Source organism: Neofelis nebulosa, chromosome 7, assembly GCF_028018385.1.
Source record: "Neofelis nebulosa isolate mNeoNeb1 chromosome 7, mNeoNeb1.pri, whole genome shotgun sequence".
In the NCBI taxonomy this organism is placed as follows: domain Eukaryota; kingdom Metazoa; phylum Chordata; class Mammalia; order Carnivora; family Felidae; genus Neofelis; species Neofelis nebulosa.
This window is the reverse complement of record NC_080788.1, coordinates 6,586,660-6,607,392: the sequence shown is the minus strand read 5'-3', so window position 1 is coordinate 6,607,392 and position 20,733 is coordinate 6,586,660. Positions and strand designations below refer to the sequence as shown.

The 20,733-nt window shown below is 47.4% G+C and overlaps 1 long non-coding RNA gene across 4 annotated transcripts in view; it reads left to right on the top strand.

The window, feature by feature from the left end:
• The window catches only part of LOC131516037 (uncharacterized), a 58,301-nt gene that overhangs the window by 29,895 nt on the left and 7,673 nt on the right, over positions 1-20,733 (top strand). For 3 of the 4 annotated variants that reach the window (XR_009263822.1, XR_009263819.1, XR_009263820.1), the window contains exons 7-9: positions 751-859; positions 11,968-12,119; positions 12,838-13,183. This is a non-coding gene — a long non-coding RNA (uncharacterized LOC131516037). The remainder of the gene's footprint in view (positions 1-750; positions 860-11,967; positions 12,120-12,837; positions 13,184-20,733) is intronic. The other variant, XR_009263821.1, reaches the window with a different exon arrangement.

The following is a 20,733-nucleotide window of genomic DNA, read 5'->3' as shown; positions in this document are numbered from 1 at the left end:
CGACTCTTGATCTTGGCTCAGGTCATGGTCTCATGGTTCCTGAGTTCAAGCCCTGCATTGGGCTTCTGCACTGACGGCAGAGAGCAGGACGTGGGGCTTGAACGCACAAACCGTGAGATCATGACCTAGGCTGAAGTCGGAAGCTCAATGGACTGAGTCACCCAGGAGCCCCAAAATATAATTTTTATTTTTTTCCCGAAATATAATTTTTAATTAAAAAAAATTTTTAATGTTTATTTACTTCTTTTTAATTTTTTTTAACGTTTATTTATTTTTGAGACAGAGAGAGACAGAGCATGAATGGGGGAGGGTCAGAGAGAGGGAGACACAGAATCTGAAACAGGCTCCAGGCTCTGAGCTGTCAGCACAGAGCCCAACGCGGGGCTCGAACTCACGGACCGTGAGATCATGACCTGAGCCGAAGTCGGACGCTTAACCGACCGAGCCACCCAGGCGCCCCGATGTTTATTTACTTCTGAGAGAGAGAGAGAGAGAGACCGAGTGCGGGAGGGGCCAAGAGAGAGGGAGACAGAATATGAAGCATGCTCCAGGCTCTGAGGTGTCAGCACAGAGCCTGACGTGGGGCTCAAACTCACAAACTGTGAGATCATGACCTGAGCCAAAGTTGGATGCCTCACTTACTGAGCCACCAGGGTGCTAGGGATCCCTTACTGTTCAGGCACCGAGGGAGGCTCTGGAGGGGAGAAGGAGCAGTGAACAGGACCCACCCACTTCTTCCCCTCCTGACAGGCTTCGTGGAGAAGGAAAGGAGACGCTCACACCTTCAGTAAAGAGGGCATGCGGGGTCCCTAAGAGCCAGCCTTCTCCCCGCTTCTGTGGTCCTGAGCAGCCGCTGTGGGTAAGCAGTTCCTGGGCGCTGGTTCTGTGTGGCGCACGTCCGGGGAATGGGAAGATGCTTCTCGCAGATAGATCAACTTGTTGGAATCTCCTGCCTCGTCCAGAGTCACCCGGCCCTCCCTGTGCTACACCGCACAGCACACACCTGCCCCCCCCCCCCCCTCCCCGGTCAGGCACACGGTGTTTGTACTCCCGTTCTGGAACTCAGGCAAGTTTCACAGTTGTTTTCAGGAGGCTGGAAAAGAGCTTAAAGGTCACCTTGTCTAACCGACCTGGTCTGCTGAGGATGGAATCTTCTCTCTGATCCCCCACACCTCAGGGGATACCTTAGGTGGCAAGAAGAATTTTCTCTCTCAATGTGGCCCACTTATTCTGTAGGAGGCCACTACTCACTGATTCGTTCAATCAAATGGTGTGTATTAAGTGCTATGTACTCAGTGCTTCCTATGCACTAAGAAATAAGCCAGTGAGGGGGCGCCTGGGTGGCTCAGTGGGTGAAGCGTCTGACTTCGGCTCAGGTCATGATCTCACGGTGTGTGAGTTCGAGCCCCACGTCAGGCTCTGTGCTGACGGCTCAGAGCCTGGAGCCTGCTTCGGATTCTGTCTCTGTCTCTCTGCCCCTCCCCTACTCACTCTCTCTCTCTCTGTCTCTCTCTCAAATATAAAAAATAAAACATAGAAAAATTAAAAAAAGAAAGAAAGAAAGGTATCAGTGAGTAAAACACAAAAATCTCTGCTCTTCCGAATCTTACCTTCTAATGATATGGGTTGGGGAGGACAAACATTAAACAAAGTAGATAAATTATAAAGTGCTACAGAGTAATACACACTAGAGCAAAAAAAAAAAAAAAGGGGGGGGGGGAATATGCAGGAATGGCTCAGGAATGGCAATTGTAACTAATATTAAAACATTAGTGTTATTATGTGTTAACTAATACATGTTAACTAAGTGAGTTTTAGCAGGGTCACGGGATGCAAGGTCAATAAACAAAACTCAAATTTATTTCTATATATTAGCAATAAACAAGAGGAAATTGAAAAAAATTGAAAACATCATTTACAGTAGCAACAGAAAACATGAAATACTTCGGTAGAAATCTAAGAGAATATGTGCAAGATATGTATGTTGAAAACTACAACACACTGGTGAAAGAAACCAAAGAAAGCCCAAAACACGGGGAGATAGACCATGTTCGTGTTTTGGAATATGGGCTTAATAAAATTCTCCCTGCATGGATCTGTAGATTCAATGCCAAAAATTCCATCAGCATTTTTTTTTTGGTAGAAACTGACAAGCCGATCTTTTTTTTTTTTTTTTTTAAAGGGAACTATAGGGTTGTTTTTTTTTTAAGTTTATTTATTTATTTTGAGAGAGAGACAGAGAGTGCAAGTGGGGGAGGGGCAGAGAGAGAGGGAGAGAGACAATCCCAAGCAGGCTGTGCACTGTCAGCCCAGAGCCCCCGGCCACGGGGGCTCGAACTCATAAACTGAGATCATGACCTGACTAAAATCAAGAGTCAGGGGCACCTGGGTGGCTCAGTCGGTGAAGTGTCCGACTTCGGCTCAGGTCATGATCTCGCGGTCCGTGAGTTCGAGCCCCGCGTCGGGCTCTGTGCTGACAGCTCAGAGCCTGGAGCCTGTTTCAGATTCTGTGTCTCCCTCTCTCTGACCCTCCCCCGTTCATGCTCTGTCTCTCCCTGTCTCAAAAATAAATAAAAACGTTAAAAAAAATTAAAAAAAAATTAAAAAAAAAAATCAAGAGTCAGACACTTAAGTGACTGAGCCACCCAGGCTCGTCCCCTGACAAGTTCATTTTAGAGTTTATTTGGAAAGGCATTGGAACTAGAATAGCAAAAGAATTACAAATAACAAGTCACTACTAAGAAGAGTGTTGAGAGTGGAGGTGAGGACTGAGAAGTAAGAGAGGGGAGGTCCACGGGAGGAAGACTTTCACTGTGTGCCTTTAATACTTTTGCAGTGAATGTGCTGCCTGTTCAAACATGAAACATATAATAATATTAAAAAAATAGAAGTCCTTGGGGGTGCCTGGGTGGCTCAGTCGGTTAAGCATCCAACTTTGGCTCAGGTCGTGATCTCACGGTTTGTGAGTTCGAGCCCTGCATCGGGGTCTGTGCTGACAGCTCAGAGCCTGGAGCCTGCTTTGGATTCTGTGTCTCCCTCTTTTTCTGCCCCTCCCCTGCTCATGCTCTGTCTCTTTCTCCTCAAAAATAAACATAAAAAAAAATTTTTAAAAATGTATAAATAAAGTGGCTATAGCAGACTCAAACTCTACAACATGGAGCTTTGATTCAGTGGGTATGACCTAGAGGGAAGCACCAGAAATCAGAGTTCTACTGGGCTTGGCAGGGCACTTACCCTCTGCTAGGCAGGGACCGTAAAATGGGGCCTCTGTTTATGCATACACAGCTCTGGGTGGGTTAGGCAGGTCACCTGTGGAGCACCCTGAAAATCTCTGGGAAGGCCAGACCCTCAAAGGCTGCTTGCTTGGTCCTCCGGCCCCTCACTGGGTGTGGAGAGTGAGAACGAGTTCTCATGGTCTCTTTAGTCATAAGGCTACAGAGAAGCTTTCCTGGTGGGCAAGTGGGTGGCATTCAGATGTCATGCTAGAATGATCATGTGTCCCATTTGCCCAGGGCAGTCCTGTTTACACCTGCTGTCCTGGTGTAATTATTAATAATGCCCCCTCTCACTCTGTTTTGGGTGATAGCTAGGGTCACCCTAGCGATAGTTCAGGTTTGATCCCCAGAACGAAAGGAAGATGATTCTAAAAGAGCACTGGTCCAGGAGTCAGGAACACAAACTTTTGTCCTGCTGCTGACAAACTGGGGACCTTGGCACGTTTTCTCTGGCTGAATTGAAGAGTTTGGATCAGACAGCCCCCTTTTAGCTGGGCAGTTCATGCACGGGAGATGTGGGTCACAGGGCGGGGGGGAGGGGGGTCTGATTCAAGACCTTTCTGAACCCAGACCTAATACAAATAAGTAAAAAACAAACAAACAATAATGAAATGAGCCCTCGTCTCAGTTGTCAGGGAAAAGGTTGGACAACTGGGGGACATGGTCAAACCTGGAAGGGACTTTTGGAAGTGTCCCGGAAGAAAGTCTTTCCTGGAGGTTGGACAGGACTTGGTAGGGGGTGAAAGGAAGGGAAGAGAAGGGAAAGAAGAAGAGATTTAGGGGGAGGTTACAGTGCCATAGGATCAGAGAGGGGATGGGAGCGCTCCAGGCTGTAGGTCCTAAAGGTATCAGTCTGTAGGGAGGTGACACTTCTGAGTGCCACCTGGACAGAGTGATGCCTTTGGGCTACAATCTACACGGCTCCGTCCCGTGGGGGCCCATATGCAGCATCTCGGGCATGTGAAGAAAGATTTCGAAAACTTCTCTCCCACCTATGACTTAAATTGGCTGAGCCTACTTGCTCCCGCTTTGGGGTGGGTCCCCATGGTCACACCCAAAGGAAACAGCGATCTTACTTAGAATGTCTTTTTATGCGTTTCCTGGAGGCTTTCCTGGACTCGGGATAGGAACAGCAGAAGAGAAATCGTCTCCCCCAGTGTCAGCCAAAACCCTCCTTACCCATCTCTACCCCTCCCTAGACACCCTCTTCTCGGGACAGCTTGACCTCATTTGGATCTCATTCCCTGTAAACTCCAAAGTGGTGGTTCTCAAAGCACGGTTCCCAGACCAGCAGCATCAGCCTCACCTGTAAGCTTGTGGGCACCTGGGTGGCTCAGTCAGTTGAGCATCTGACTCTCGGTTTCAGCTCGGGTCATTATCTCACGGTTCATGGCATCAGGCTCTGTGCTGATGGCATGGAGCCTGCTTGGGATTCTCTCTTTCCCTCGCTCTCCCCTACTTGTGCCCTCTCTCTCTCTCTCTCTCAAAATAAATAAACATTAAAAAGAGAAATGCAAATTATTGGGCTCTGTGGTATCCAGAATCCTGGCTCACATTATTGTTATTTTTTTTTTTTAACGTTTATTTATTTTTGAGACAGAGAGAGACAGAGCATGAATGGGGGGAGGGTCAGAGAGAGAGGGAGAGACAGAATCAGAAGCAGGCTCCAGGCTCTGAGCGGTCAGCACAGAGCCCGACGCGGGGCTCGAACTCACGGACCGCGAGATCACGACCTGAGCCGAAGTCGGAGGCTTAACCGACTGAGCCACCCAGGCGCCCCTGTTGTCATTTTTTTTAAAGGGTTCAAATACAATTTATTGTCAAGTTAGCTAACATGCAGTGTGTAGAGTGTGCCCTTGGCTTCGGCGGCCCCCCCATTCTTAATCCCCAGAGTCTGTGAAAATGTTACTTCACGTGGGCTCTCATGCTGATTAAATTAAGGATCTTGACCTGGGGAGATTATCCTGGGTAATTTGAGTGGGCCCAGGACAGTCAAGAGGTTCATGGTAAGTGAAATGGGGAGGCAGGTGTGCTAGGGTCAGGGCAGGAGATGTGATAATGGAGGGCAGGAAGGTGGAGGGAGAGGCCACAAGCCCAGGAAGGCAGGTGGGCTCCAGAAGCTGGGACAGGTGACGGAGCCGGCCTCCTCCGGAGCCTCCGGAGGGAATGCAGCCCTGTCGGCCCCTTGATTTCAGCCCACCGAGACCCATTTTGAACTCCTGAACTCCAGCACTGTCAGGTAACAGATTTGTGCTGTGTAAGCCATTAAATTTGTGGTGATTTGCTAAAGCCGCAAGAGGATGGACCTGGAGAGCATTAGGCTGAGAGAAATAAGTCAGAGAAACGGTAGCTATACCTGCAGGGAGCACGGCAAAATGTGGGGAGCGATTCACTATGTTGTACACTGGAAACTAACATTGTGTGTCTACCTCATTTAAAACAATGCAGCAATCGGAGACTCACGCAGGCTCCATCCCAGACCTGCTGAGGCAGAAACTGCAGGTTGTGTGTTATAAGTTCTTCCAGGGATGCAGAGGTGGGCTCCAGTCTGAGGACCAGTGCTCCCAAACAATGGTTCTTGGCTTTCATGGCACAGCTGACTTACCTGGGGAGTCTCTTTAAAAAACAAACAAACAAAAAACCCACGAATACCCAGGTCAACCCCCAGAAGTTCTGATTAATTGCTCTGGAATAGAACTCAGGCACCCCACTTTCAAGACCTCCGTCTCTGATTCTGGTCCCAGGCCAAAGTTGAGCCCTGGGATTCTTGTCCCCCCCTGCCTGCTTCGGCCTCTGCTCCCTCCTGGCCCCTGGGTATTGGTTTTCTCTTCCCCTGCTCTGGGCTGAACAGTCTGTGAGACTTCATCCTGAGACACAGGCTTGCCAGTATTCCTAATTAAAGAAAAAATATGTATATTATATATACATATATAATGTATTATAATTATTATAATGTATTATATATATATATATACATACACACCTGTCACAAACTCACTAAGCCATGCAGGGCACAGATTTAGTCACACTCCTAGAAGGAAAAGATCTTGGAGAAGTGTCTGGTCCAGCCACATTCTTCCCAGTTGAGGAAATTGGCGCCCAGAAAGACGACGTGACTAGTCCAAGGTTATACAATGAGCGAGGTTCAAAGCGTGGAACAAAATTCTAGTTTGAGGCCTGCTATCCTTTCCCCTCTTCACATCATGGTCCCCTGACATGGAAACTAGAGGACTCCGGAAAGGAAAGGAGCTGGCTCTTTAAAACCATCCCCCATTTCCAGGCAGAAGGGAGCCTGTGTAGTGAGCAAGCCAAACCCTCTGGAGGTGACCTTGGCTTGGGGGGCAAGGCAGGAGAGATTCTGATGGCCCAAGATAAGGGAGATCTGAGGGGGAGGAGAGGCAGCCAGCTGAGACTAACGCCTAAGGAACAGCTAGCCTGTTCCCAGCCACCTACATGGGGTGGGCACTGGGGGTTGGGATGGAGGAAGACGAGAGAGGGTGGAGGGGAGGAGGGAGCATGGGGCAAGGGCCTGCAAATAAATAGCCCCCTACCCATTGCAGGGGCCCCGGGCTAACAGGGGGTAGGACACCACCGTGAGGCTACAAAATGGTAAGTCTGGGAGGGGCAAAAGCTTGCTGTATGTAAAATCAGAGGCAGTGTTTGGAATCACACACATGGGGATTCAAATCCTGAATCTGCCAATGTTTTTTGTTTTTTTAATGTTTATTTATTCACTTTGTTTTTTTATTTTTATTTTTTTACATTTATTTATTTTTGAGAGACAGAGAGAGACAGAGCATGAGCAGGGGAGGGGCAGAGAGAGAGGGAGACACAGAATCTGAAGCAGGCTCCAGGCTCCGAGCTGTCAGCATGGAGCCCGACGCGGGGCTTGAACCCACAAACTACGAGATCATGACCTGAGTGGAAGTCGGAGGCTTAAGCGACTGAGCCACCCAGGCACCCCTATTTATTCACTTTGAAAGAGGTAGAGAGAGAGAGAGAGAGAGAGAGAGAGAGAGAGAGAGCATGAGTAGGGGAGGGGTAGAGTGAGAGGAGACAGAGAATCCCAAGCAGGCTCCGCACTGTCAGCACAGAGTCCGATGCGGGGCTGAAACTCACAAACCATCAGATTATGACCTGAGCTGGAACCGAGTCAGGTGCTTAACCGACTGAGCCACCCAGGTGCCCCTGCCAACACTTTTTTTTTTTAATGTGTTTTTGAGTTTATTTATTTTTATTTTGAGACAGAGAGTGTGTGAGCAGGGGAGGAGCAGAGAGAGTGAGAATCCCAAGCAGGCTCTGCTCTGTCAGCTCGGAGCCTGACATGGGGCCCAAGATTGCATGAACCATGAGATCATGACCTGAGCAGAGATCAAGAGTTGGACACTTAACTGACTGAGCCACCCAGGTGCCTCTGCCAGCACTTTAAAAAAAATTTTTTTTTTAATGTTTATTTATTATTGAGAGACAGAAACAGAGCATGAACATGAGAAGGGCAAAGAGAGAGGGAGACACAGAATCCAAAGCAGGCTCCAGGCTCTGAGAGGTCAGCACAGAGCCCGATGCGGGGCTCGAACCCACAAACGGGGAGATCATGACCTGAGCCGAAGTCAGACATGTAACCGACTGAGCCACCCAGGCGCCCTGCCAGCACTTTCAACCACATGACCTGGGCCTCACTGAGCCAGTTTGCCTTCCTGCGAAATGGGGCTAACAATCCCTGACCCTTGTGAGGATTTTGAGAGAATCAGGATCAGAGAGGTTAAGCCAATTTCCCATAGTCACACAGCTGTGGTGGGGGTGGGATCCACCCCAGAGCCTCCCTCTTAACCACACTACACTAGCCTACATGCTTAAGCATGCCAATCTGTGCCGTTCAGCATGGGACTCAGGATCTAGTGCCCTTCCCCCGTCCTCCACAAGTCATGAAAGTTGCCAAGATCACTGTGTGAGCAGTGGGGGTGGGTGGGGGGAGGCATTGGGGAGGAAGGAGGCCCCAGTAAGGACTGAAACTGAAGGTCCCTCCAGTCTATTGGAGTCAGACTTAAGCTGATTTCAAGCAAATGAGGAAGGGCAATGTTTCTCGGGCAACTGGTTGCAGCTGCAAAGTCTTGCCTGCCGTACGCCCTTTATCTTATTTAACTCTCAGAGGAACTGTGTCTCCATTTCACTCATGAAGAAGGTGAAGCTCCTCGAAATTCAGAGACTCATTCAAAGTCACAGAGCTGGGAAGTGACAGAGGCAGGCGTTCAATCCCAAGTTCAGCCTCCTAACTGACAACTGTCTGGACTTTTCCACATCCCTGGAGCCTTGTGAGTGGCCACTGCACAAGCATGGGGTGAAAAGGCTGGAAGGGACCAGATAATGGGGGGAGGGCAGAGACAGCTTCTGGGTGAAGGTGGCCTTCGAGCCAAGTTTTCGGGGATAAGTATAAAGGAGCTTGGCAGAAAAGGGCCAGGAAGAGAGTATCGGGCGTGGAGACCCAGAGATGAGAAACAGCAGATTCTGTCAGCTAGGAGCTCAGACGGGAGAGGAACTGGCCCAGGACACGCCTTCTGTAACCGCTGGTGACCAGTCCAGCATTCCTTGGGGCCCCTCACTGGCCAAGGGCAATCACAAGGCTGCCTGGCCCCGGCTCCCTCCCTGAGCCTCCCTGAATTATACCACCGCATTCTCAACGTGCCTCTGGAACATCAATGCGTGTCCCATCACTGGGAATGCTGTGAAGACAGGGATTCTGATTTGTCAGGACTGGGACGGGGCCTGGCACTCCTCAGGCCTTTCTGTCATGACCTCAGGCAATGCTCCTGGTCCGAGGACCACACTTTGAGTGGCATCATCCAGAAAAGTATATGTTGAGCCCCCGCCATCTGCCAGGCATTGCGCAAGCTACCTTCTACACTTTTGCTAATGTACTAATCATCACAATGCTCTGAAATGGGACTTATTATTTCTACTTCCCAGAATAGAGAACGGAGGGGCCGAAAGGTGAAATATTTTATTTACAAAGTTAGTAAGTAGCAGAGCTGGGCTTTGAACTTGGGTCTGTCCAACTCTATAGCTGATGCTGGGCCTCCTGGTCAGAGGGACGGCTATAGACTGACTTGTGTCCCCCCAAGACTCAAATGTTGATGCCCTAACTTTGAGTGGGGCTGCATTTGGAGTTAGGTTGAATGGGGTCATAAGGGTGGCACCCTGATCCTATAGGACCAGTGTCCTTAGAAGAGGAGACATCAGAGAGTTCTCTTTCTCTCTCTGCCACATGAGGGCATAGTGAGAAGGTGACCTTCTGCAAGTCAGAAAGGCTTGCACCAGGAACCAAACTGGCTGGCACTTTGTGGGGTTTTTGTTTTGTTTTGTTTTAAAATGCTTATTTATTTATTTTGAGAGGGTGTGTGTGTATGAGTGGAGGAGGGGCAGAAAGAGGGAGAGAGAGAATCCCAAGCAGGCTCTGTACCACTGACACAGAGTCCCACACGGGGTTCAAAATCATGAACTGTAAGACCATGACCTGAGCAGAAATCAAAAGTCGGACACTTAACCCACTAGGCCAGCCAGGCGCCCCTGGTCAGCACTTTGATCTTGGACTTGCAATCTCCAGAACCATGAGAAATGAATTTCTATTGTTTAACCCATTCAGCTTGTGGCATTTTGTTCTGGCAGCCCAAGCAGACAAAACAGGGGCCCAGCTGCTACCGGTCAGCCAAGGATGCCAGTTAAAAGGAATGGCTCCCCTTCCATGGAATGTGACTCTTCCCAAACTGCATGGGACAGGAGGAGAACCAAGAAGGTTGTGATTATAATGGTGATGGGGATGATGAGGATGTTGATAATGGTGATGGCAACAATAATAACTCACACCCAAGCCAAAGCCACCTGTACCACTTGCAAAATGAAACCACCACAGAACGACGTAGCTCTCCCAAACCTCACACCCTGATTCCAAAGACGTTTCAGGAGAAGACAGGAAATGGCCCAGTAATCAGGTGCCATCCATCAATTTGCTGCATGTACTGTGATGGCTGAGTCTGTATCCTTGTGGAGTGGACACATAGCACAAACAAGCAAAGCCTGCTTCCTCAGTTAGCCGGGCCCCCTGTGCCCGTGTGTCAATGGAAAAGGGCAGCATAGTAGACTATATACCTGAGTGAATCTCCTAGTGAGAAACCTAAAAACCGAATGCTGAATACAATATTAAACAAAATATCCTCTTAAACGAATCACTGAACTGACACAAAACTGAGCAATCCACAGACTCCCAGACTGGAGTTAAGGAGCCCCAAAGCCAGCTGGCATGCTGAGGTTTCGTGCAGGACACGGGAGACCTTGAGCTTGTGCTTTGCTGCCCCCCGGTGAGAGATGAGAAGATAAATCTTAGGGGTCCACCAGAGGATGTAGGGAAAATGTATGCACACATATGTACACAAATTTTACTGATTCAAAGATTGTATAGCACATCATTTATAAAAAAAAAATAATAAGGTGTGCTTGGGTGGCTCAGTCAGTTAAGCGTCCAGCTTTGGCTCAGGTCATGATCTCAGGGTTCACGGGTTTGAGCCCCATGTCGGGCTCTGTGTGGACCGCTCAGAGCCTGGAGCCTGCTTTAAATTCTGCGTGTCTCTCTACTCCTCCCCTGCTCATGTTCTGTCTGTCTGTCTGTCTGTCTCTCTCTCTCTCAAAAATAAATAAACATTAAAAAAAAGACATACTAGTGCACCTAGGTGGCTCAGTCAGTTGAGCGTTTGACTTTGGCTCAGGTCATGATCTCACAGCTTGTGAGTTTGAGCCCCCTGTCGGGCTCTGTGCTGACCGCTCAGAGCCTGGAGCCTGCTTCGGATTCTGTGTCTCCCTCTCTCTCTGCCCCTAACCCACTCTCATTCTGTCTCTGTCTCTCTCAAAAATAAACATTAAAAAAAAGTTAAAAAAAAAAAAGACATACCTCTTTACTGTAAATTCGACACAAACAATTGATTCACACAAAACACTTACGATGGTTTATGCTAAACCCTCATATCCATTGCCAGCCTACGGTTGTGGTTCACTCTAGATCTAACGTGAATGTTGGTGGACACTTTTCTGGTTTATGTAAAGGAGGAAGATGAAAGAAAACAAAGACATGTTGGAATTTCACTCATTAATCAACAACGTAAGCTACTTCTTTGCTAAATCAGGTTATTATTATTTTTTAAGTTTGTTTATTTTGAGAGAGACAGAGATGGTGTGAGTGGGGTAGGGGCAGAGAAAGGGAGAGAGAGAGACAGAGAGAGAGAGGGAGAGAGAGAGAATCCCAAGCAGGCTCCACACTGTGAGCACAGAGCCCGACATGGGGCTTGAACTCACAAAACCGTGAGATCATGACCTGAGCTGAAACCAAGAACCAGATGCGCAACTGAATGAGTCACCCAGGTGCCCCAGATCATTGTTTTTGAATAGTGGAAGAATATTTCCCCAGGCTTGTGTGTGTGTGTGTGCGCGTGTGTGCTCGTGCACGTGTGTGTGCACTATTCACAGAGAAATGGCCACAGGCATAACACACTTATAAGCTTAATCTGAATGCTTAACATTTTCCCAACACTTTGTCTAGACAATCGATAAAACATTAAAGCAAGGTTTGACTTGCGGCTCTTAGAACGGTGTGTGGTACATAGTGGACGTTGTCAAAATGCTGGCTATTATTTATTGTTATTTGCAGTGTGAGTCACTCCATGATGTCTCCTGAGTTTCAGTATGGCTGGCTTCTGGATTGTGGCCACATGTGTCTGGAGAACTATGTTCCTGGTTCAAGTCCCAGAGAAAGGCAGGAAGGTAGGTGGACCCAGGTGGCTAAGGACGAGTTTGGGCTGGGTGAGTGGAAAATCCAGTGGAAGTCTTCCCCTCCCTTCCACCGTGTGCTGAGAGGGACCCTGGGTGGATGGCTGGAGCCCGGGACGTGCATGGGTTTCATCCCCACAATGGCACCAACAGAGCTGAGTCACAGCACAGTGTTTAGACCTGGCTGCTATACATCATTGGGCTAATTGATTTGGATGTCTCTTGCTCAATATTCTGAATTTATGGGTGAGGCTTTCTTTTCTTTTACTTCCCCCTTTTCCCCGCTCATATCTACCGCACTTGGTCTCTAGGAATCTTGGGGATCCCAGGCTCATGGGGTCCTCGGGCCAAGGTGATAACTATCCGTGGAGTTTCGCGAGCCCCGGAAAGAAGTATTCATCACAGGACACTCTTAAGTTTCAAACAGGCCCCAGGGAAAATCTGCTGGGCTGGCTTGGCAGAAGTCCAGCTCTCATTTGTATGATCTGATTAAGGAGACTGACTCCTCTGTGCCAAGAAACACGAAGTAAATTGCCAACGTAGACAAGACACTGCTCTTTTTACAGACATCGCCAGTGGAACAGTGATTCTCTCCCTCAGCATCTGTCCTGCTGGTGTCACCCCAGCACCCTGGGGCTTCGCATCTCAGTAGGGGCTGACTCCCCACACGACTGGGGCTTGGAGAAGTGGAGGACATGGGCGCAAAGGGCTCTGACTGCATCCCAGCAATGTTGTCTCCTTCGCTCTTTAGGCACAGGATGGGGAGATCAGGTGGTAAATTACTCCGAGCTCTTAGCTGCAAACAACAGACCCCGCTGTGGTGAGTGTGAACAGAAAAGCCTTTCGGGAGCCCCTGAGAATCGCTGTGAGGACGCCAGGCCAGGTTGGAGAGCTGGGACAAGGCAGAGCTGCTGTGAGGAGACGTCACTGCCATCCCGATGGAGTGTGGGCCACGTGTGGCTGCTTGCAGGGCTGTTGCTGCCTGGGGCAGTGGGGGCTTCTGACACCCTCCCCCCAAACTGGCCCTAACTTCCCAACTCGTGATCGGTGGACACCAGTCACACGTCTATGCCCCTACTGCAAAGGAAGCTGGGAAGGTATGTCTCTGGTTTCTACTTTAGGGAGACATAAACTCGAAAGGTAGAGGCATCCCCAAATAAGAAAGGTGTGTGTGGGTGGGCAAGTAGAATGATAAATGTTCACACGTAATCAGTGATCTCACATCACATGATTAAGACTCCCCCCCCCCCCCACCTCCTCGGGTGCCAACCGCACTACCTTGAGAAAGTCCCCTGGGCCCTGACCCACTGCCTGGGTCCTCAGATACTCACTCTGCCGGTCCTGAAGCTGGTCCTGAGTCCTTACCAGGAGCCTTCAATCTCTGTGTAACTCAGAGGTATGGCTTAATTGTTGCTCGTATGTTTGGTAGGGTCTTTGGGTTTTTTTAAGTTTATTTATTTTGAGAGAGAGAGAGAGAAAATGAGAATATATCCCAAACAGGCTCCACACTGTCAGCCAACTCTCAGTGCAGAGACGGATGTGGGGATTGAACTCAGGTACCGTGAGATCATGGCCTGAGTCGAAGACAAGAGTCAGACGCTTAACGGACTGAGCCACCCAGGCGCCCCATGGTTGGGTCTTTGAAGGCAAACACAAATGTCTTCAAGGGCCAGGCAGGTAAGTTAGTGGAGGAAGTGAGCAGAGAGAAGGGCATGTGGAGGACAGAGGAACTGAAGGAGCAGTCCCTGCCCAGATGTTTCCATCTGGAAATATGGACCCAGTGGCCAGATCTCTGTGGATTTCTTGATGTGAAATACCCAGATTTGGTAATAATTGGTCAAATATTCTTGATCTGTTAAACATTTTCATTATATTAAAAACTCCAAACATAAAGAGAAACAGAGTGATAGTATGATGAACACCCACATCCAAATACACTCATCACTCAGATTTAACATTTTGCCACATTTTATCTACTTTTCTTCTGCTTCAGTATTTTAAAGTAACAAAATCAGAGAAGCTAATAAAATATTTTATCCTTAAACATTTCAATAGGCATCTCTTCAAAAGTAGATGCTATTTTTCCAAAGTAGTAGCTACTTAACAATACCTAAGAAAATTAACAAACACCAGGGCAACTGGGTGGCTCAGTTAGTGTCCTACTCTTGATTTTAACTCAGGTTTTTTTTTTTTAATTTTTTTAACGTTTATTTATTTTTGAGACAGAGAGAGACAGAGCATGAACGGGGAAGGGGCAGAGAGAGAGGGAGACACAGAATCGGAAGCAGGCTCCAGGCTCTGAGCCATCAGCCCAGAGCCCGACGCGGGGCTCGAACCCACAGACCGTGAGATCGTGACCTGAGCTGAAGTAGGACGCTTAACTGACTGAGCCACCCAGGCGCCCCTTAACTCAGGTTTTGATCTTGGGGTCATGAGTTCAAGCCCCACGTTGGGCCCCACGCTGCACACTGGGTGTGGAGTCCACTTAGAAAAGAAAAGAAAATTAACAAATACCCTGTCTTCATTCGTATTTCTTTCACTACCCCAAAGACGATGCTTTAGATGGATTGTTCAAACCAGAATCCAATAGAGGACCAAAAATTGGATTTGGTAGTTATGTGTCTTAAGTATCTTTAATCTAGAAGAGATTCCCACTGGTCTGTTCGTTTTGTTGCTTTTTTAATGTTTATTTATTTTTGAGAGAGAGAGAGAGAGGGAGAGCGTGGGCGGGGAGGGGCACAGAGAGGAGGAGACAGAAGATCCAAAGTGGGCTCTGAGCTGACAGCAGAGAGCCCAACGTGGGGCTCGAACTCACAAACCATGAGATCATAACCTGAGCCAAAGTTGGACGCTTAACCGACTAAGCCACCCAGGCGCCCCTGTTTTGTTATTTTTTGTGTGTGTTTCAACTGACACTGATTTGAAGAACTCAGACCAGTGTCTTGTTGACTGTCCTATTTATCTAGATAGGTCTGGTTGTTTCCTTGTGATGTCACTTAACTTGTTCCCTTATCCTCTGTATTCCCTGCAAACTGGAAGTTAGAGCTAAAGGCTTGATTACATCGATGTTAACGTTTTGTCAAGAATGTACCCCGGGTGGTGCTGACTGCCTAATCCAGGACCTCAGAAGGCACAGGACGCTGTCCTATTAGTACAGACGTTAGATGAGAGACTGGGTTGAGATCATTCCCTGTCTTGTAACTTTGCGTTTTCTTCCTTAGATCATCATTGCTCCCCAGGAGCATTTTACCAAATGGTTTTAGCATCCCTTGATACCTCCTGCCCGAATCAATTACTTCATTAGGGATTGCAAGAGGGTGTTTTTCTAAGGCTCTTTCTTTGACATTTATTAGCTTGCATTGTTCTATGACGAAGAGCTTTCTTGTGTCATCAACTGGGGCTGCCTGAAACTGGATCTACTTGTTCTTACTGGATGGCAGAAAAAAAAAAAATAATGTTTTGGCTTTAATTACCAACTCTCGGAGTAAAGAGTTGGTGCAACAGCTTTGGCCAATAGAGTAGTCCCCCCTTATCCATGGGGAGCATGTTCCAAGACCCCCAGTGGATGTCTGAAACCACATATAGCACTGAACCCCATAGATACTATGTTTTTTTCCTGTACATACATACCTATGATACAGTTTAATTTATAACCTAGGCACAGTAAGAGGTTAATGACAATAATAACAAGATAGAACAGCTGTAACATTATGCTATATTAAGACTCACGTGGATGTGGTCTCTCTCGCAAAACATCTTCCTGTTCTGGACTCACTCTTCTCGCGAGGCTGTGAGGTGATAAAATGCCTACGTGAGGAGATGAAGGGAGGTGAATGACGTAAGCACTGTGACAAGCGTCAGGCTATTACTGACCTTCTGACGATATGCCAGAAAAAGGACCCTCTGCTTCCAGGCCGCACCTGACTGTGGGTAATTGAAACTGCAGATCAGAAGGGACCACTGTAACGACAAAGTGTTCCTTTCCTTTTTGAAGTATTCACTATTCTGGCTGCTGGATTTTTACGTATTCAATATTGTATCATCAGTTACAGCCTTTAGTCTTTTTTTTTTCCTTTTTAATTTTTTTTAATGTTTATTTATTTTTGAGAGAAAGAGAGAGAAAGAGAGAGACAGAGTGTGAGCTGGTGAAGGGGCAGAGAGAGGGAGACACAGAATCCAAAGCAGGCTCCAGGCTCCGAGCTGTCAGCACAGAGCCTGACGCGGGGCTCAAACCCATAACCGTGAGATCATGACCTGAGCCGAAGTCGGGCGCTCAACCGACTGAGCCTCCCAGTCGCCGCTGCTTTATTCTTTAAATTTTTTTTTCAACGTTTTTTATTTATTTTTGGGACAGAGAGAGAGCATGAACGGGGGAGGGGCAGAGAGAGAGGGAGACACAGAATCGGAAACAGGCTCCAGGCTCCGAGCCATCGGCCCAGAGCCTGTCGCGGGGCTCGAACTCACGGACCGCGAGATCGTGACCTGGTTGAAGTCGGACGCTTAACCGACTGTGCCACCCAGGCGCCCCTATTCTTTAAAAAATTTATTTATAAAACATTTTAAAATGTTTTTATTTATTTTTGAGAGCGAGAGAGCAAGAGAGCACAAGCAGGGGAGGGGCAGAGAGACAGGGAGACAGAGGAAGCCTCTGAAGCAGGCTCTGCACTGACAGCAGAGAGCCCGATGCGGGGCTTGAACTCATGAACCATGAGATCATGACCTGAGCTGAAGTCAGATGCTTCACTGACTGAGCCACCCAGGCTCCTCTCATAGACTTTATTCTTTTTTGATGCTCAAATTGTTCCGTCTTGGCCAGTGGGAGCCCTTGAAGATGGTTTCTGCGTGGTTTTTGATGTATCTCTGCTGCCTTTGGTCACTCTTCCCCTCCAGGCACACCTTGATGTCCCATGTTCCCCAAGGGAACTCTTCCTGCTCCAGCCCTGAGATGAACCATTTCGGCAAGAGCTTAGGTTCCTTTTTTCAAATACTTTAAAGGCATTCTGCAAGTTACACAAACCATGTAGCTCAGCTGGATACAGCCCATGGCATGCTAGTTTGCCACCTTTGCTCTTAAGTTTCTGCAGTTTTATGCTATAAGACGCAAGCAATCAAACGTCCGTGCATGTGGTTGTTGCCCTTATTGGTGGACCATTTGTTTTTAAACCTAACACATGTCTGTGCAGGACCCAGGACCCACCTGTCCATTGACTACTATGCTCACTGGAGCCTGTGCGTTTCCTGGTTTCATGCAGAATTCTGGGGAATGATTTTCTCACAATCTAGGTTTGCCTTGTCACCTCCCACGTTTGGTCCCACTACTTTAGGATTATACTGTGTCCCTCTCGCACCTTCACGACCCAGAGCATTTCAGAATAGCTGACTGCTTCAAGCCCCTAATCGTGACACGGCAAGACCTCCACGATATACTGTTAACTGGGTGGCAAGGAGGAGGGCCTTGGAAATTGGCATTTTCATCTCATGCTATTGAGAATATAAATTTGTATCACTTTCCAGTATTATTCTGGACTCCCTCACTTATAAGTGACAGCAACCCAGGCAAAACTAGCTTAAACAAACACACAAAGGATGTTCACTGACTCAATTAACCGGGAAGACCGAGGGAGGGAAGGCTTCAGGCATAGCTGGATTCAGGGGCTCTATCTTTGTGACTTCTGATCCAAAAGGGAGAGAAAGAGCCCCCTGTGACAGTAGTTTATATAGAGTCTCAGGGAATACTTTGATTAATTCTCTCTGGATCTTATGCCCATCTCTGAACTGAACACTGCAGCCAGGGTTAAGAGAGTATTCTGGCTGCCTCAAGTAGAGGAGTGGGGGAAGCCTGGCTCCCTACAGGAAAAACAGAAGGCTATTATTAGAAGACGGGGGGAAAGAATTCTGAACAGGGGAGCACATCGGATGTCCATTTCATTTAGCAAAAAAAGCCAACAAAGATTTTGAAACTTTAAAACAAAGATTTTACCTTCCATCTAAGAGAATAATTTCACATCAAAGAATTCACGAACAAAAAGATCACGGACAAGGGCAGACTTGTGTCCAAGGATGTTTGTAATCACAGTACTGTGTATAATAGCAAAATATTTTAAGAATCTAAATGTTCATCTAGAGGAGATCAAACAACTTAGCACACATCCGTGTTACTGGGATGCTAGGCAGCTCTTGAAAATGATCATTATTTCCTTGTATTTCATGACTAGGAAAGACCCCCATGATATACTGCTAAGTGGAAAAGACAGTCTACAAAATAGCACACATGTTATAATCTAATTTTTTTTTTTAATTGGCTCTATACCCATTGGGAAATAAACATGGTCAGGAACCACATCACAGGCTTAATAGAGGTCATCTCTGGGTGATTATTTCAATTTATTTAATTTGTCACATTTTCTATGATAAGCACGTATTACTTTTTAATAACAGGTTTTTTTTTTTTTAAGAAAAGAAATCAGGATAAACACACAAAGATACTCAAAGTATAGAGTAACAAGTAAGGGGGGGTGGCCCAGGACCATGCCCACAAGGTCAGAGATGCTCAGAGGCAAGGACACCACGCCTGTAGGTACCTGTGGGGGCTTAGCACACCTATTCATCAGTGCTGATTCCCTGTCATCTTGACGATTCACAGTTGCCACATTAATCGCAGGGTGGGGTGGGCAGGATGGGCTGACCAGGGCAGGCCACCACTGGCCCTCAGCTGAAAGAAGTCAAGTCCTCTTTGTCTTTTCCTCATCTGGTCCTGCCTGTGAAGACCTCCTTTTCCCAGCCAGCCCTATCCCCATCCCAAGCCCTGCCAGTTCTGGTCTCTGCACTCTCAGGTTAACTGAGAGTTAACCCATCACCCAACTTGGCAGTAAAAGCCAGCGGACCAGAAGGCAGGGAGGTGCCATAGTGACCTGGGAGGATCCCCTTGGCCTGATGCCCTGATGCTCAGCTCCCCAGCACTGGCTCAGCAGACCCCAACCCACCTCTTCCCTTTACTCCCCCTAGGGGCTGGGATAAAAGGCTTTGGCCAGGCAAGGACCTCCAGCTCCAAACCAAAGTCAGCCTCTGCGCTGTGCCTGTTGGGGGATGCTGGGGCTCCAGGCCTTGGGTCACCTCTGTGTCTCCACTTGGGGAATGCTGAGGGATCTGTCCAGTTCTTCATTCACAGTGGAAGTCCCGATGTGGAGCTTGAACTCATGAACGATAAGGTCATGACTTGAGCTGAAGGCGGATACTCAACCGACTAAGCCACCCAGGCGCCCCTGTTTTCCACATTTTAAATGAAACATTTCAAACATAATTATTTTCACAGTGAAAATATCCCTATACCCACTGCCCAATTTCTACTATTAGTAGTTTACTATATTTGCTTTATCATATGTCTCTCTGTCTATCCATCCATCAATACATTTTATTTTTTGTGCATCTCAAAGTAAATTGCAGACGCCGGTAACTTCCCCTTAGTTACTTCAGTATGTTTATGTTAACTAGAGCTCAGTATTTGTTTATAGTTTTTTGAAGTGAAATCTATAAGCAATGAGATACAGACCCTTAAGTATACAGCTGCCAAATTCTGACAAATACATAAACCTGTGCACCCCAACCTCTATCAAGATGTAGAACCCTACCATCACCCCAGAAAGTTTCCTCATGTCCCTTCCCTATTGATACCTGCCCCCAACCTCTCGGAGAACAACACTGTTCTGATTGGTTCTACCCTAGGTTAGTTTTACCTGTTCTGGAACTTTATATAAATTGAATCATACAGAATATACTCTTTTGTTCAAAGTTTATGTCACTAAACATAATGATGTTGAGTCACTTATGTTGTTGCATGTACCAATAGTTTGTTCTTTTTTTTTTTTTTAAGTTTTAAAATTTATTTTTGTGAGAGAGAGAGTGCAAGCCAGGAGGGGCAGAGAGAGAAGGGAACAGAAGATCCAAAGCAGGCTCTGCGCTGACAGCAGCGAGCCTGATGTTCCATGAACTGTGAGATCACAACCTGAGCCAAAGTCAGATGCTCAACCAACTAAGCCACCCAGGCTCCCTGTTCTTTTTTTTTTTTTTTACTAGGAATAATATTCCATCGTATGAATCTAGCCCCGTTACCCATTTTCCTTTTGATGGATGTCTGGGCTGTTTCCAGTTTTTTGGCTCTTAGGGAAAAGCTGCTATGAACATTCTTAAACATATTTTTTTGTAGACATATACATCCTATCAGGTCAATACCTAGAAGTGGAATTGTTGGGTCATAGGGTTGGCGTATAATTAGTTTTTTAAAAAATATTTATTTTGAGAGAGCAAGAGTATGTGCGTGCATGAGTAGGGGAGAAGCAGAGAGAGAGGGGGAGCGAGAAAATCCCAAGCAGGCTCCACGTTGTCAGCACAGTGCTTGATACGGGGCTTGATTCCACAAACTGCAAGATTATGACCTGATCTGAAATCAAGTCAGAGCTTGAGGGTGCCTGGGTGGCTCAGTGGGTTAAGCATCCAACTCTTGATTTCGGCGCAGGTCATGATCTCACAGCTTCATGGGTTTGAGCCCCACACTGGGCTCTGTGCTGGCCACATGGAGCCTGTTTGGGATTCTCTCTCTCTCTCTCTCTCTCTCTCTCTCTCTCTGCACCTCCCCAACTCGCTCTTTGTC